The 17364-nt window shown below is 42.4% G+C and overlaps 1 protein-coding gene across 45 annotated transcripts in view; it reads left to right on the forward strand.

Annotated features, from left to right (window-relative positions):
• NCOA3 (nuclear receptor coactivator 3) overlaps positions 1 to 17364 on the forward strand; it is a 147191-nt gene that overhangs the window by 9229 nt on the left and 120598 nt on the right. For 11 of the 45 annotated variants that reach the window (XM_054255431.2, XM_078371872.1, XM_054255430.2 and 8 more), the window contains exon 2: positions 14860 to 14980. The exons of the other annotated variants lie outside the window; for them this stretch is intronic. The gene's annotated coding sequence lies outside the window, so the exon portion shown is untranslated. The remainder of the gene's footprint in view (positions 1 to 14859; positions 14981 to 17364) is intronic. 45 annotated transcript variants of the gene reach the window in all.

Below are 17364 nucleotides of genomic sequence, written 5' to 3' on the forward strand. Positions count from 1 at the left end.
GGTTCAAGCAATTCTCCTGCCTCAGCCTCCCGAGTAGCTGGGACTACAGGCGCACGCCACCATGCCCAGCTAATTTTTGTATTTTTAGTAGAGATGGTGTTTCACCTTGTTGACTAGGATGGTCTCGATCTCTTGACCTCGTGATCCACCCGCCTCGGCCTCCCACAGTGCTGGGATTACAGGCGTGAGCCACCGTGCCCGGCCTTTTAAAATTTTTTTTAAGAGACGGGGCTTCACTCTGTTGGCCAGGTTGGTCTTGAACTGCTGATCTCAGTTGATCTGCCTGCCTCGGCCTCCCAAAGTGCTGGAATTACAAGCATGAGCAACCACGTCCGGCTGACTTAGTATATTAACTTTAAAACTACTTTCATCAGGAGTGAATAAAATGGAATCTGGAAAGCTATTTTAAAAGTACACAATCATGGCTGGGTGCAGTGGCTCATGCCTGTAATCCCGGCACTTTGGGAAGCCGAGGTGGGTGTATCACAAGGTCAGAAGTTTGAGACCAACCTAGCCAAGATGGTGAAACCCGTCTCTACTAAAAATACAAAAAAAATTAGCCAGTCACAGTGGTGGGCACTTGTAATCCCAGCTACTCAGGAGGCTGAGGCAGGAGAATCACTTGAACCCTGGAGGTGGAGGTTGCAGTGAGCCAAGATTGCACCACTGCACTCTAGCCTGGGTGACAGAGCAAGAATCCATCTTAAAAAGAAAAAAAAAAAGTACACAATTATATCACAATTACATCTTGAATTGTAGAAGCCTTGGGTGTGTGGATTCCAAGATTTGGTAAACCTGTAAGCATGAACTTGTTTAGTAACCTTCAGTTTCCCTTTTCTTTCCCCAAAATCACAATATAGTGCCAACAGGTGACTTGTAAAAATTAATTTAATTGGCCAGGAGAGGTGGCTCAAGCCTGTAGTCCCAGCACTTTGGGAGGCTGAAGTGGGCTGATCACGAGATCAGGAGTTTGAGACTAGCCAGGCCAACATGGTGAACCTCTGTCTCTACTAAAAAATACAAAAATTAGCTGGGTGTGGTGGCAGGCACCTGTAGTCCCAGCTACTCAGGAGGAGGCTTAGGTAGGAGAATCGCTTGAGCCCAGGAGGCAGAGATTGCAGTGAGACGAGACCCTGCCATTGTACTCCAGCCTGGGCAACAGAGTGAGACACTGTCTCAAAAAAAAAAAAGTTTAATTTTTGGAGAGAGGGTCTTGCTCTGTCACCTAGGATAGAGTGTAGTGTCACCATCACGGTTCACTGCAGCCTTGACCTCCTGGGCTCAAGCAGTCCTCCTAGCACAGCCTTCTAGTAGCTGGGACGGCAGGCACATGCCACCATGCCTGGCTGATGTTTTTAAGTTTCGTGTAGATGAATGTTTTTGTTTTGTGTAGAGCATGTGTCTCTGGCTAGTCTTGAACTCTTGGGTTCAGATGATCCTTCTGCTTAGGTCTCCCAAAGTGCTGGGATTACAGATGTGAGCCATCATGCCCAGCCTCTTAAGTTTTCTTAAATTGAGTTTTCTTTTCTTTTCCTTTTCCCTTTCCCTTTCCTCCCTTTCCCTTTCTTTTTCTCTCTATTTCTTTCTTTTTTTTCTTTTCCTTTCTTTCTTTCTTTTTTTCTTTTCTCTCTCTCTCTCTCTCTCCCTCCTTTTTTTTTTTTTTTTTCAGATGGAGTTTCACTCTTGTTGCCCAGGCTGGAGTGCAGTGGCATGATCTTGGCTCACTGCGACCTCCGCCCCCCCAGGTTCAAGTGATTCTGCTTCAGCCTCCCAAGAAGCTGAGATTACAGGCATGCGCCACCAGGCCTGGCTAATTTCGTATTTTTAGTAGAGTAGGGATTTTGCCATGTTGGCCAGGCTGCTTTTGAACCCCTGACCTCAAGTGATCCACCCTCCTCAGCCTCCCAAAGAGCTGAGATTACAGGTGTGAGTCACTGCGGGCAGCCTAAATTGAGTGTTCATATCACTATTTTCTTAAGTTTTGAGGTCTTAAACTTCAGTCATCTTTAATTTGCTGTTGCTTGGTTGCTGCCTATTCTTCCATGCACAGACATAATTAATCAGTGATTATTATGCCTTTACATTAAGGCACTGTGAGAGTTAAAGTTTGTGACCTCCAAGTGTGTACAATCAGGTACTCACATCACTTCAGTATAAGGCAATCTGTGATAAGTTGGTCTTGCCTATAAAAATTGTAGAGAAGTTCAGAGAAGGCAAGGGACTACTATGGATCCATGTTATCAGGGTGCAGCGCGTTGAAGAATAAGATTAAAATTTTTTTTTTCTTTTTCTCTTTGTTTTTTTTTTTGACATGAGGGTCTTACTCTGTTGCCCAGGGTGGTATGCAGTGGAATGATCATGGCTCACTGCAACCTTGACCACCAGGGCTCAGGCGATTTTCTTGCCTCTGCCTCCCAAGTAGCTGGACTACATGTGTGCACACCATGCCTAATTTTTTTTTTGAGACAGAATCTTGCTCTGTCACCCAGGCTGAAGTACAGTGGTGTGATCTTGGCTCACTGCAACCTCTGCCTCCTGGGCTCAAGCAGTTCTCCTACCTCAGCCTCCTGAGTAGCTGGGATTATAGGCGTGTGCCATCATACCTGGCTAAGTGTTTTTTTAGTAGAGATGAGGTTTCATGATGGCCAGGCTGTTCTTGAATGCCTCACCGCAATGATCCGCCAGCCTTGGCCTCCCAAAAGTGCTGGGATGACAGGTGTGAGCCACTGTGCCTGGCCTCTAATTTTTATTATTATTTGTGGAGATGAAGAAAAAAAAAATTTTTTTTTTTTTGAGATGGAGTTTTACTATGTTACCCAGGGTGGTCTCAAATATCTGGGCTCAAGCAATTCTGCTTTGGCCTCCCAAAGTGCTGAGATTACAGGTGCAAGGCAGTGTATGTGGCCTTTTTTTTTTTTTAGACTGAGTCTTGCTCTGTCAGGCTGGAGTACAGTGGCACGATTCCCACTCACTGCAACCTCCCTCTCCCGGTTCAAGCACTTCTCCTGCCTTAGCCTCCTGAGTAGCTGGGATTACAGGCTAGTGCCACCATGCCCGGCTAATTTTTGTAATTTTAGTAGAGATGGGGTTTCACCATGTTGGTCAGGCTGGTCTCAAACTACTGACCTCGTGATCTGCCCGTCTTGTGTTTTTTTTTTTTTTTTTTTCCCCCCGACAGGATCTCACTCTGTCGCCCAGGCTAAAATGCAATGGTATAATCTTGGCTTAGCCTCTACATCCTTGGTTCAAGCAGTTTTCCCACCTCACCCTCCCTAGTAGCTGAGACCATAGGTGAGTGCCACTATGCCTGGCTATTTTTGTATGTTTTTGCATTTCTTTTTGTAGAGACAGGGTTTTACCATGTTGGCCAGGCTGGTCTTGAACTCCTAACCTCATGATCTGCCTGCCTCAGCCTCCCAAAGTGCTGTCGTGAGCCACTGCGCCCGGTCTGCTTGACTGCTTGACTGCTTGAAACCTCTCATTGTTTTCTTTGTCTAAAGTTCGAAACTAAACTTCCCATGGAGCTCCCAAAGATTTTTATAATCTGACTCCAATTTTCATTTCTTTTTTTTTTTTTTTTTTGAGACGGAGTTTCATTCTTGTTGCTTAGGCTGGAGTGCAATGGCATGATCTTGGCTCACCAAAACCTGCACCTTCCAGTTTGAAGCGATTCTCCTGCCTCAGCCTCCTGAGTAGCTGGGATTACAGGTGCCCACCACCATGCCCTGCTAATTTTTGTATTTTTAATAGAGACGGGGTTTCACCATGTTGGCCAGGCTAGTCTCGAACTCCTAACCTTGTGATCTGCCCACCTGGGCCTCCCAAAGTGCTGGGATTACAGGCATGAGCCACCATGCCCGGCTCTAATTTTCATTTCAACCATCATCTTTCTAATTCTATGTGTATCTTATTTATACTTCAGTTGCTTAATAGTTAGACCCCTGCTCTGTCTTCTGCCCTCTTACTCCCAGTAAAATTCTCTTCTGTGTGTCCTGATTTGTATTTCAATTCCTATTCCTTGGTATAAAAGATAAAAGCTACCATTTATTTATTTTTTTAATCCTTTATTTTGTTAGAGCTGTTTTAGCTCTAACAGCCATATTGAACAGAAGGTACATATACCTCCTGACCGAACCCAGCCTCCCCTTTCACCATCCCCACTCCATCTTGGTACATGTGTAGGAGTTATGACCCTACATTGACATATCATTATCCAGAGTCTATAGTTCACATTAGAGTTTTCTCTTGGTATTGTGCATTTTATGAGTTTGGAACAATTTATAATAACGTGTATCTACCATTATAGTATCTATCATACAGAGTAGTTTCGCTACCCTGAGAGTACTGTGCTCTGCCTACTCATTCTTTCCTCCCCACTAACCTGGCAACCACCGATCTTTCTACTGTTTCCAAAATTTCGCCTTTTCTAAGATGTTGCCTAGAATCAGACAGTATGTAGCCTTTCCAAATTGGCTTCTTTCACTTAGTAATGTATGTTTAAGTTTTCTTCACATTATCTTCATGAGTTGTTAGCACATTTCTTTTTATTATTGAATAATAATCCTTTGTCTGGATGTACCACAGAAAAGCTACTACTTACTGCCTGATGATAATACCGGTATTAATGCTGGGGGCAGTGGCTCACATCTGTAATCCCAACACTTTGGGAAGCTGAGATGGGCAAGTCACTTGAGGCCAGGAATTCAAGACCAGCCCACATAGCAAAATCCCGTCTCTACTAAAAAATAAAAAATTAGCTGGGAGTGGTGGCACATGCCTTTAGTACCAGCTATTCAGAAGGCTCAGGCATGAGAATCGCTTGAAGCTAGGATGCCAACTGCAGTGAGCTGAGATTACGCCACTGTACTCCAGCCGGGGTGAGAGTGACCCAGTGACCTGTCTTAAAAAAAATAGGCCGGGCTCAGTTATTCATGTCTGTAATCCCAGCACTTTGGGAGGCTGATGTGGGCGGATCATGAGATCAGGAGATTACGACCAACCTGGCCGACATGCTGAAACTCCATGTCTACTAAAATACAAAAATTAGCTGGGTGTGGTGGTGTGCAACTGTAGTCCCAGCTACTCTGGGAGGCTGAGGCAGGAGAATTACTTGAACCAGGAAGTGGAGGCTGCAGTGAGCCGAGATCGAGCCACTGCACTCTAGCCTAGGTGACAGAACGAGACTCTGTCCCAAAAACAAAACAAAACACAAAAATATCGCCGGGCCAGGTGGCTCATGCCTGTAATCCTAGCACTTTAATAAGCTGAGGTAGGTAGATCACGAGGTCAGAAGTTTGAGACCAGCCTGGCCAACATAGTGAAACCCCATCTCTACTAAAAAATACAAAAATTAACCAGGCATGGTGGCACTTGCCTGTAGTCCCAGCTACTTGGGAGGCTGAGGCAGGAGAATTGCTTGAACCCAGGAGGCAGAGGTTGCACTGAGCTGAGATTGTGCCATTGTACTCCAGCCTGGGCAACAGAGCCAAACCCCAAAAATTAGTTGGGCATAGTAGTGAGCTGAGATTGTGCCACTACTCTTCAGCCTGGGTGACAGAGACTGTCTCAAAAACAAACAAACAAACAAACAAAAAACCCAAAATAAAACATGCCTGTGATACCAGCACCTCAGGAGGCTGAGGTGGGCTGGATCACTTGAGGTCAGGAGTTCGAGACCAGTTGGACAAACATGGCGAAACCCCATCTCTACCAAAAATTCGAAAAATTAGGTGGGCGTGATGGCACGTGCCTGTAATCTCAGCTTCTCCGTGGTTGAGGCAATTGCTTGAACCTGGGAGGCGGAGGTTTCAGGGAGCCAAGATTGTACCACTGTCTCAACAGAAACTGTCTCAAAAAAAAAAAAAAAAAAATTTTTTTTTTTTTAAGATGGTGTTTCACCATGTTGGTCAGGCTGGTCTTGAATTCCTGACCTCAGGTGATCTGCCTGTCTTGGCCTCCAAAGTGCTTGGTTGGATTACAGGCATAAGCCACCATGCCCAGCCTTTTTTTTTTTTTTGGAGACAGAGATTCACTTTGTTGCCCAAGCCGGAGTGCAGTGGCTCGATCTTGGCACACTGCACCTTCTGCCTCCTGGGTTCAAGCGATTCTTCTGCCTCAGCCTCCTGAGGAGCTGCGATTACAGGCATATGCCACCACAGGCATGATCCAGTGTGCCCAGCCAATATTGCATAATATTGGCTGGGCACACTGGATCATGCCAGTAATCCCAGCCCTGTTGGAGGCTGAGGCGGAATCATCACGTGGTAGCTTACACCAGTTATCCCAGCACTTTGGGAGGCCCAGGTGGGTGGATCACAAGGTCAGGAGTTCGAGACCAGCCTGACCAACATGGTAAAACCCTGTCTCTACTAAAAATACAAAATTGGCGGTTTTTTTTTTTTTTTTTTGGTTAAGTCTCTGTATATATATCTTTTGCCTATTTTTAGGTTAGATTGTTTTTATGTTTTGAGATGTAAATTTGTTCTTTTTCTAGATGAAAAACTTGTTTTGTCCTTAGATTTTTTTTTTTTGTTTGTTTGTTTGTAAAAATTATTTCTTGGGCTGGGTGCGGTGGCTCACTTTTATAGGTGGGCCTATAATTCCAGCACTTTGGGAGGCCAAGGTGGATGGATCACGAGGTCAAGAGATCGAGACCATCCTGGTCAACATGGTAAAACCCCGTCTCTACTAAAAATACAAAAAATTAGCTGGGCACGGTGGCGCATGCCTGTAATCCCAGCTACTCAGGAGGCTGAGGCAGGAGAATTGCCTGAACGCAGGAGGTGGAGGTTGCGGTGAGCTGAGATTGTGCCATTGCACTCCAGCCTGGGTAACAAGAGTGAAACTCCGTCTCAAAAAAAAAAAAAATTTTTTTTGTCTTAAAAAAAAGCTGGGCGCGGTGGCTCATGCCTGTAATCCTAGCACTTTGGGAGGCTGAGGTGAGTGGATCACCTGAGGTCAGGAGTTCAAGACCAGCCTGGCCATCATGGTGAAACCCCATCTTAAAAAAAAAAAAATTATTTCCCTTTTTATTTTAAAATAGGATGGTGGTCTCACTTTATTGCTTAGGCTAGTCTTTAACTTCTGGCTTGAAGCATTCCGCCTACCTCAGCTTCTCAAAGTGCTGGTATTATGGTCATGAGCCCCTGCACCTAGCCTTACTTTATTTTTTAAAAAATTGGTATAAATTTATGGGGTACAAGTATAATTTTGTTACCTGTATAGATTGCCTAGTGGTGAAGTCAGGGCTTTTAGGGCATCATTTACCCAAATCATATACATTGTACTCATTAAGTAATCTATCATCCCCCTCCTCAACCCTTCCTAGTCTCTTGTCTATGATTTCATAGTGTATGTTCATGTGTATGTATAGGTTCCACTTATTTATTTCTGAAGACGGGTGGATAGATCACTTGATGCCAGGAGTTTGAGATCAGCCTGACCAACATGGTGAAACCATGTCTCTACTAAAAATGCAAAATTAGCTGGGTGTGGTAGTGCTGTCTGTAACCTCAGCTACTGGAGTAGCTGAGGCAGGAGAATCACTTGAATCCAGGAGACAGAGGTTGTAGTGAGCTGAGGTCATGCCACTACACTCTAGTCTGGGTGACAGAGCAAGACAAAAAAAAACACCCCCCCCCCCCACACACACATGAGACCCTGTCTTTAAAAAAAAAAATCTTTGCCCAATCCAAGATCATTAAGGTTTTCTCCTAGAAGTTTTATAGTTTTAACTTTTTTTCCTCTATTGCAAAGTTTTAACTCTTCAATTTATGTCTGTGATTTATTTGAGTTAATTGTATATGGTGTGAGAAAAGGGTTGAGGTTTGTATTTTGGTATATGGCTACTGAGTTTTTCTGGCACTTTTCCCCCATAAGACATCTAGTTGTAGCATCTAACTATTTTTTGAAGATTATACATTGACCATTGAATTAACTTGGCTAGGAAATTATTGAACCATATATGTATAGGTCTGTTTTTTTGATTAAGTTCTGTTTCATATAGTATATGTTTATACATCTGTATCTATATAAATATCACTCTCTGTCTTTACCCCAGTACAATACCATATAGATTATGGAAGTCTTGAAATCAGAGTAATTCTTCAAACTTATTCCTTTTCCAGTTGTTTTGGCTATTCTAGGCCCTTTGCATTTCCATATCATTGTTAGAATCAGCTTATTTCTATGAAATTTCTGTTGAGATTTTGATTGTGATTGCATTGAATCGATTGATCAATTTGGAGAGAATTGGCATCTTAACAGTATTGTTACCTTTGTTTCTATGAACACCTTGTATATCTTTTCATTTATTTAGGGCTTATTTAGTTTCTGTTAGCAGTGTTTTGTAGTTATCAGTGTACAGATCTTTTTTTTTTTGTGGTTTTAAGGAGTGGAGAGTTTAATGGGTAACAAGGAAGGGAGAAGACAGAAGGAAGAAGCTCCCCTGTACAGAGACGGGGGAGGGGGCGCTCCAAAACCGAAAGAGAAGGTCCCCACCTGCCACACATATCGACTAGGTATATATGCAGAGGCTGGAGGAGTCGGTGTTTGATTTGCATAAGGCTCAGGGGATTGGTTTGGCTAGGCTTGTCATTCAAGCCTGATGGAAAAAGCTGGCTCTCCCACCCTAACCTTTTAATAGACAATGCAGGGCACCAAGATGTTCTACACATGTGGGGCTATGTGGGGGCAGCCATGTTGCCAGAAACGTGGGAAAAGGGCAAGAAGGCCACGGGAGTCTCCATGTTTGAGTGGATCCAGTTTCTGGTGGCCTGCATTTGCATATCAAAGGTTGCCAGCCTGGCCCTAAGAGCCGGGGCTTCACAAACTTTTCTGGAGATGCTTTAAAAAATGAAAACTTAGGCCTAGGCGCAGTGGCTCATGCCTTTAATCCCAGCACTTTGGGAGGCTGAGGTGGGCAGATCACAAGGTCAGGAGTTCGAGACCAGCCTGGCCAATATGGTGAAACCCCGTCTCTACTAAAAATACAAAAATCATCTGGGCGTGGTGGCAGGTTCCTGTAATCCCAGCTACTTGGGAGGCTGAGGCCGGAGAATGCTTCAACTCAGAAGGTGGATGGAGGGTTGCGGTGAGCCGAGATTGTGCCATTGCACTCCAGCCAGGGCAAAAGAGTAAAACTCCGTCTCAAAAAATAAAATAAAAAAGAGAAAAATTTCCAAGGACCCCTTTTTCTACAACATTCCCCCTGTGGTGATGCCACACTAACTGCTGTTAGAGAGTTTCAGGTGACGACTTTCTACTTCCTGCTGAAAAGGGACATAGAATGGTGAACAGCAGCTAGGGCTCCTCCTGGGGTGAATCTAAGGGTCCTTGGAAGAATGGCATGTCCATGTGTGGCTCGGTTTACAGCACCATTTAGAGTTTGATTGCTTCTAGGTGAGAATAAACAATTCGAGTTATAGTATTGAGTATACAGGGTCCAAATATCAATATAAGACATATAAGCAAGGAATGCTTAATAAAGGAGTTAACCAATTACATAAAGAAGACTTGAATTTATTAAAGAGGGATTGTAGCCACTCGGGGCAGGAGCCAGCATTTTGCCTGAGCCTGTCAATAATTTTGATTTGATTTTTAAGTACCTGTAGATTTTCCTCTACTTTACTAGAGGTGTTAATCCAAATCAGCATGTTTCATTTAAAACTGCATTAGTAAACCCAGTAAAAAAGTCCTAGTAGACTCAGTAATAGTAAAACTTTGATGCTGCTTTTGTCAACTATTATCCCTGCCATATGGATAATTAAGCAAATGGAAACTGTCCAATATTTCAGTTAGAAAGTGCTACTATGTATAACCCTATTGCAAATAGTAGAGTGAGGACACCAATTCCCACAATTGTGGTGTGGTAGATAATTTCCATAGCCCATGCTAAAGCATTTACCCATAGAAGAACAGTTCCAGTTAACTTCTGAACTTAAAATCTCCTTACTAATTAAGTACTGCCTTAATGGGAGCCAGAATAGATGGCTTAAAGGAATGTAGGAACCAAATGGCCGTTTTCCTGCCAGTGGTACAATATTGAGACTAAAATTTGTCTACAGAAGGTGTTTTACTCCTGTTAAAAGTGAAAACTTCCTGTTCCCAGAGGAGGCCTAGAGACTGATTTCTACTAGGTTGCTTAAAAATACTATGTGCTCTCTCCAGAGAAGACTGTAGAGAGAGATATTTACTGGGTTACTGCCTGCTGTGATTCAAGATCTTTTCTAACAGACCGGTTTCCTTAAACTGTAAAGATTCCAGCACATTAGACACACAGAGCGAGGGTAAGATACTGAGGATAGAAAGAGAAAGAAAGTTTGGCAACAGGGTAGCTGGAAGAGAGCCTTGAGATTAAAGGACAGATTTAAAGTTGAAATCCACTCCATACTCACCAGTCTGATGATTGAATTTCCTTTCCCAGCCCATGTACCAAAATGATATGGCTCCAATGAGTGGAGGAACACCAGGGTCTTGGTCCTCATGCTGGTTTAGATAAAACAACATGGACACCCGTGGAGTGGTTTTAAGGAATGGAGAGTTTAATAGGCAAGAAGTGAAGGGAGAAGACAGAAGGAAGAAGCTACTCAGTACAAAGACGGAGGGGGGCTCCAAAGCTGAAAGAGGAGGTCCCCCAAGTGTACAGATCTTACAACGTTTCTGTCAAATTTATCACTAAGTTCCACATACATATATTTTCGTTTGTTTTTAATTTTTTTATTGCATTTTAGGTTTTGGGGTACATGTGAAGAATATGCAAGATTGTTGCATAGGTGCACACATGGCAGTGTGATTTGCTGCCTTCCTCCCCATCACCTATGTCTGGCATTTCTCCCATGCTATTTCTCCCCAACTTCCCACCCCCCACTGTCCCTCCCCTATTTCCCCCCCGACAGACCCCAGTGTGTGATGCTCCCCTCCCAATGTCCATGTGTTCTCATTGTTCAACACCCACCTATGAGTGAGAACATGCCGTGTTTGATTTTCTGTTCTCGTGTCAGTTTGCTGAGAATGATGGTTTCCAGGTTCATCCATGTCCCTACAAAGGACACGAACTCATTGTTTTTGATGGCTGCATCATAATATTCCATGGTGTATGTGTGCCACATTTTCTCTGTCCAGTCTATCATCGATGGGCATTTGGGTTGGTTCCAGGTCTTTGCTATTGTAAACAATGCTGCAATGAACATTCGTGTGCATGTGTCCTTATAGTAGAACAATTTATAATCCTTTGGATATATACCCAGTAATGGGATTACTGGGTCAAATGGAATTTCTGTTTCTAGGTCCTTGAGGAATTGCCACACTGTCTTCCACAATGGTTGAACTAATCGACACTCCCACCAACAGTGTAAAAAGTTCCTATTTCTCCACATCCTCTCCAGCATCTGTTATCTCCAGATTTTTTAATGATAGCCATTCTAACTGGTGTGAGATGGTATCTCAATGTAGTTTTGATTTGTGTTTCTCTAATGACCAGTGATAAACACACACACACACACACACACACACACACACGTACATACATATACACATACACACACATATATACATGCATACATACATACATATACATATATATATATATATTTTTTAAGATGGGATTTTGCTCTGTCACCCAGGCTGGAGTGCAATGAGTGGAGTCCACTCATTGCAACCTCTGCCTCCTGGGTTCAAACAATTCTCCTGCCTCAGCCTCCCTAGTAGCTGGGATTACAGGCACGCACCACCACACGTGGCTAATTTTTGTATTTTTAGTAGAGACAGCGTTTCACCATGTTAGCTAGGCTGGTCTTGAACTCCCGACTTTATGGTCCACCTGTCTTGGCCTCCCAAAGTGCTGGGATTGCAGGCGTGAGCCACTGTGCCTGGGCAGTTCCATATTTTTAAATGAGATTATAAATAGTATTGGTTTTTTAATTTCAATTTGAATGCTTTGTTGTTAGTATATAGCAATACAGTTGATTTTTGTATGTTTGTCTAATACATTGTAACCTTGCTAATTTTAGTAGCTTTTATGTAGTTTGCTTAAGATTGTATATGTAGGTGATCATGTCTGTGAATAAAGGCAGTTTTATTCCTTCCTTTCCAGTCAGTGTACCTTTTCTTTTTCTTGCTCTGTTTTTATGGCTAGTATCTCTAGTAGCTAGTATCTCTAGTACAATGTCAGAGATGGGAAAGTTGCGCCCTTCCTGCAGGAAGTAAACTAGCCTTGCTAAGTAATCCATTGTCTCGGTATGGATTTTCCCCGATGTTATAAACCTGTTTCCGAGCTACGATGTGGAGTAGATATTTTTGTTTTCTTCTCAATCTTTGGGGCAAGTATTAAGATGTTAGTTATAGGTCTACTGGTCTGATTTGTATTAATACAGTTTTGCCTTTTCTAGAATTTCATTAAAACCTCATGTAATTATAATCATAAAGTATGTTGTGTCAGGCTTCTTTTTTTTAAATGTATTTTGTTGTTGTGTCAGACTTGTTTTGCTTAGTTTAATCCCCTGCGATTGATTCATTTATGCTGTTGCATATATAAGGAGTTCTTACGTTATTTCTAAGTATGTATGCAACAGTATATGGACAGTGTATATGGCAATTTGTTTATTAGTCGAGCAACATTTCTTAGCTATTATGAATAGAGCTATTGTAAACATTTGAATACAAACCTTAGTGTGGACAGAGGTTTCATTTTCTTGGACAAATACCCAGGAGGTGGAATTGCTGGATCATATGGTAGCTGGATCATACGGTAAATGTATTTTTAACTTTATAAGGAACTATGAAATTGTTTACTTGTCTGTTCAATTTTGTGTTCTCACCAGCAGTATAGCATAGTTTCAGTTTTATATCTTCACCAACACTTGGTATTAATATTCTCTTATTTTTTAGCCATTCTCGTAGATGTGTAATGGTATCTCATTGTGATTTTAATTTGAAATTTTGGGCTGTGAGTGGTGGCTCATGCCTATAATCCCAGCACTTTCAGAGGCCGAGGCTGGTGGAGTTAGGAGGTTAGGAGGCTCCTGAGGTTAGGAGTTCACAACCAGTCTGGGCAACATGGTGAAACCCTGTCTCTACTATAAAATACAAAAAATCAGCCAGGTGTGGCAGCGTGTGCTTCTAATCCTAGCTGCTTGGGAGGCTGAGACAGGAGAATTGCTTGAACCTGGAAGGTGGGGGTTGCAGTGAGCTGAGATAGTGCCGCTGCACTCCAGCCTGGGAGACAGAGCAAGACTCCATCTCAAAAAAAAAAATTTTTTTAAATTCATTTTCTTTGGTGAAGTGTCTATTCAAATCTTTTGACTTCTTTTCCTTTCCTTTTCTCTTCCCTCTTCTGTCTTAAAAATCAGGTTGCTTTCTTCTTACTGAATTCTTAGAAAAAACTGAGTTCTTAGAAAAAAAACTTGTTTTTTTTTTTTTAAAGTTCTAGATATCTATCTTTTATTAGATAATGTTTGCAGATATTTTCTCCCAGGCTTTGTGGTACAATCCTGATTGATCAGCTTTGTCTCTGTAGTAATGCTCAATTTCTTGGCTCGCGTGTGTTTTGAGGAATAACAAGTATTTTAAGGCTCAAAGTAACAGTTATGCAAACATATACCATAAACTGCAGTCTTTAATTCATATAAATTGAAAGAAAAACCAAGATTGTTAATCTAGAACATGTAAATTCTTAAACATAGTAAATTTTCTACTGTATTTATGTTAAATAATTTTAAATGGCCTAGAGCTTAATCTTTTTATCTCTCTAATAAAAATGACTCAATAATTCATTGTCTGTTTCATTATTTATTACAAACTAAAATGAAAAACACTGAGGCTGGGTGCGGTGGCTCATGTCTGTAATCCCAGCACTTTGGGAGGCTGAGGTGGGTGGATCACAAGGTCAGGAGATCGAGACTATCCTGGCCAACATGGTGAAACCGTGTCTCTGCTAAAAAATACAAAAATTAGCTGGGCGTGGTGGCATGTGCCTGTAGTCCCAGCTATTCGGGAGGCGCTGAGGCAGGAGAACTGCTTGAACCCAGGAGGTGGAGGTTGCAGTGAGCTGAGATCGTGCCACTGCACTCCTGCCTGGTGCCTGGTGACAAAGCCAGACTCTGTCTCAAAAAAAAAAAAAAAAAATGAAAAACATTGAATATATTGGTCTGGTATAAACCTTTTGAAAAGTTGCCAAAATAAACACTTAATTTTGCCTATGAGCTTTTGCCATTGTTCGCTTTTTGACCCTCACTGAAAAACCCAGTTTTTTTTTTTTTTTGAGGTGGAGTTTTGCTCTTTTTGCCCAGGCTGGAGTGCAGTGGTGCGATCTCAGTTCACTACAAACTCCGTCTCCCAGGTTCAAGTGATTCTCCTGCCTCAGCCTTCTGAGTAGCTGGGACTACAGGCACACGCCACTACACCCAGCTAATTTTTGTATTTTTAGTAGAAACGGAGTTTCACCATGTTGGCCAGATGGTCTTGATATCTTGACCTTGTGATCTACGTGCCTTGGCCTCCCAAAGTGCTGGGATTACAGGTGTGAGCCACTAACGCCCAGCCCTGAAAAACCTAATCTTTATGGCTTACTTCTGTTCATATATAATATATTCCTTTTGCATCAAGATACATACACATACTTTTGTTCTTTCTATGCTTAACTGTTCTATTGACTTGAATTAATTTTTGAATGCATGCTGTATAAGCTAATGAGAAAAAACAATCAGCTTTACAATGTGATTTACTAATGTTACATTTAGTACTTAAACTATCGTAACCCTATATTCCCCAAGTATTTCCCTGGACACTTTTTTTCTTACTCAGAAAGGGTAATACCTCTGTTTGTTTACATTTTTTTTCTTTCTTTTTTTTTTTTTGAGACAGAGTTTAACTTTTGTCACCCAGGCTGGAGTGCAGCGGCATGATCTCGGTTCACTGCACCCTCCACCTCTTGGATTTGAGCGATTCTTCTGCCTCTCAGTCTCCTGAGTAGCTGGGATTACAGGTATGAGCCACCACGCCCAGCTAATTTTTGTATTTTTAGTAGAGATGGGATTTCTCCATGTTGGCCAGGAGGGTCTTGATCTCCTGACCTCAGGTGATCCACCCGCATCAGCCTCCCAACGTGCTGGGATTACAGGCATGAGCTACTGCACCCTACCTCTAAAAAAAATTTGTTCTTTTGAGACAGTCTCGCTCTGTCACCCAGGCTGGAGTGCAGTGGTACGGTCTTGGCTCACTGTAGCCTCTGCCTCCTGCAAGAGATTCTTGTGCCTCAGCCTCCCAAGTAGCTGGGACCACAGGCACACACCACAATGCCTGGCTAATTTTTGTATTTTTAGTAGAGGTGGGGTTTTGCTATGTTGGCTAGGCTGTTCTCAGACTCCTGACCTCAAGTGATCCACTGCCTCAGCCTCTTAAAGTGTTGGGATTACAGGTCTGATTGGATGATGATAAATAATTATTTTCTTTCTGAATTATTCTCTCTCTCATGCTGGAATTTTGGAACATTTTACTTACTTAACTTACACTTAAGGCTAAGGAAAAAAAAACAGTGGAAATTTCCACCTTTTTAAAAAAAACTCAATTTCTGGTCTGTTAACTGCTTTGCAGGAAGAAAGAAATATGAAAAAGAATCACAGACATTCTGGATGTCAGCCTGTGAAATTTTCCACTATTTCCCATAATAACATGCAGGCATGCTTATACTGCTAGATTCAGTGCAACTGCAATTGCACTCGGAGTGGAATTTGAGGCTACTTTATCAATGATAAAATGGCATCTGGCCAGCTTTTAGTGAGCAGTGCATAAATTTGCGCATTTCTAAGGTATTGTATGTTTGTTTCATCTCTGCCTGAATAGTGTGGCCATAAACACTGAAATTATAAAATTATTTTAAAAACTTCTGATTCCAAAATTTCTAATTATTTTAAATGATTTTGATTGTTTTATTTCAGTAGATTATCTGAGAAGATACTGAATCATTCTTTTACAGTGCTGCATAAATAAAAATTCTATAGGGTTTTATACATATAGAATTGATGAGAAAGTTAAAGTTTTAAAAGGATTTGTCTAGAGGAGAAAATTGGAACAAAGTTTTCTTTTTTTCTTTTTCAAATCTCAGTGTATAAAAAGCAAAGCAATGGAACAAAGTTTTAAAAAGATTTGCATAGCTCAGATATTTTGGTTTGATTCAAGAAATTTTTAATGATTTAACTTTTTTTTTTGAGATGGGGTCTCAGTTTTGTCACCTGGCTGCAGTACAGTGGCATAATCTCGACTGAGCAACCTCTGCCTCCTGGTTTCAAGCGATTCTCCTGCTTCAGCCTCCCAAGTAGCTGGGACTACGGACGCCCGCCACCGTGCCTGGCTAATTTTTTGTATTTTAGTAGAGATGGGGTTTCACCATGTTGGCCAGGATGGTCTCAATCTTCTGACCCCGTGATCCACATACCTTGGCCTCCCAAAGTGCTGGGATAAGAGGCATGAGCCACTGTGCTTAGCATTTTTTTTTTTTTTGAGACAGAGTCTCGCTCTATCACCTAGACTGGAGGGCAGTGGCGTCAACTCCGCTCACTGCAACCTCCGCCTCCTGGGTTCAAGCTATTTTCCTGCCTCAGTCTCCCAAGTAGCTGGGATTAGAGGTGCCTGCCATCATGCCTGGCTAATTTTTGTATTTTTAAAAATTTTTTGACACAGAGTCTTGTTTTGTCACCAGGTGTCAGGCTGGAGTGCAGTGGTGCGATCTTGGCTCACTGCAACCTCCGCTTCCCGGGTTCAAGCAGTACTCTTGCCTCAACCTCCTGAGTAGCTGGGACTACAGGGGCAGGCCACCGCGCCCGGCTAATTTTTGTGTTTTTAGTCAAGACAGAGTTTCACCATGTTGGCCAGGATGGTCTCCATCTCTTGACCTTGTCATCTGCCCACCTCGGCCTCCCAAAGTGTTGGGATTATAGGTATGAGCCACCGCGTCCGGCATTTTTGTATTTTTTTTAGTAGAGACAAGGTTTCACCATGTTGATCAGTCTGGTCTCGATCTCTTGACCTCAAGTGATCCACCTGCCTCGGTCTCCCAAAGTGTTGGGATTACAGGCGTGAGCCACTGCTTCCGAGCAATAATTTAACTATTCTAGGTTTCTGTCAATCTTTTAAAATGTCAGTAGACTTTATATTAAAATTGATATTGTGTTTTTGTTTGGCTCCCTGAAATTTATGAGGAACAAGATTGAGGAATTTGGCTGGGTGTGGTGGCTTATGCCTGTAATCCCAACACTTTGGGAGGCTGAGAGTGGGCAGATCACTTGAGATCAGGAGTTCTAGATCAGCCTGGCCAATGTGGTAAAACCATGTCTGTACTAAAAATAAAAAATTAGCTGGACGTGGTGGTGG

The sequence above is a fragment of the Callithrix jacchus genome, chromosome 5, assembly GCF_049354715.1.
Source record: "Callithrix jacchus isolate 240 chromosome 5, calJac240_pri, whole genome shotgun sequence".
In the NCBI taxonomy this organism is placed as follows: domain Eukaryota; kingdom Metazoa; phylum Chordata; class Mammalia; order Primates; family Cebidae; genus Callithrix; species Callithrix jacchus.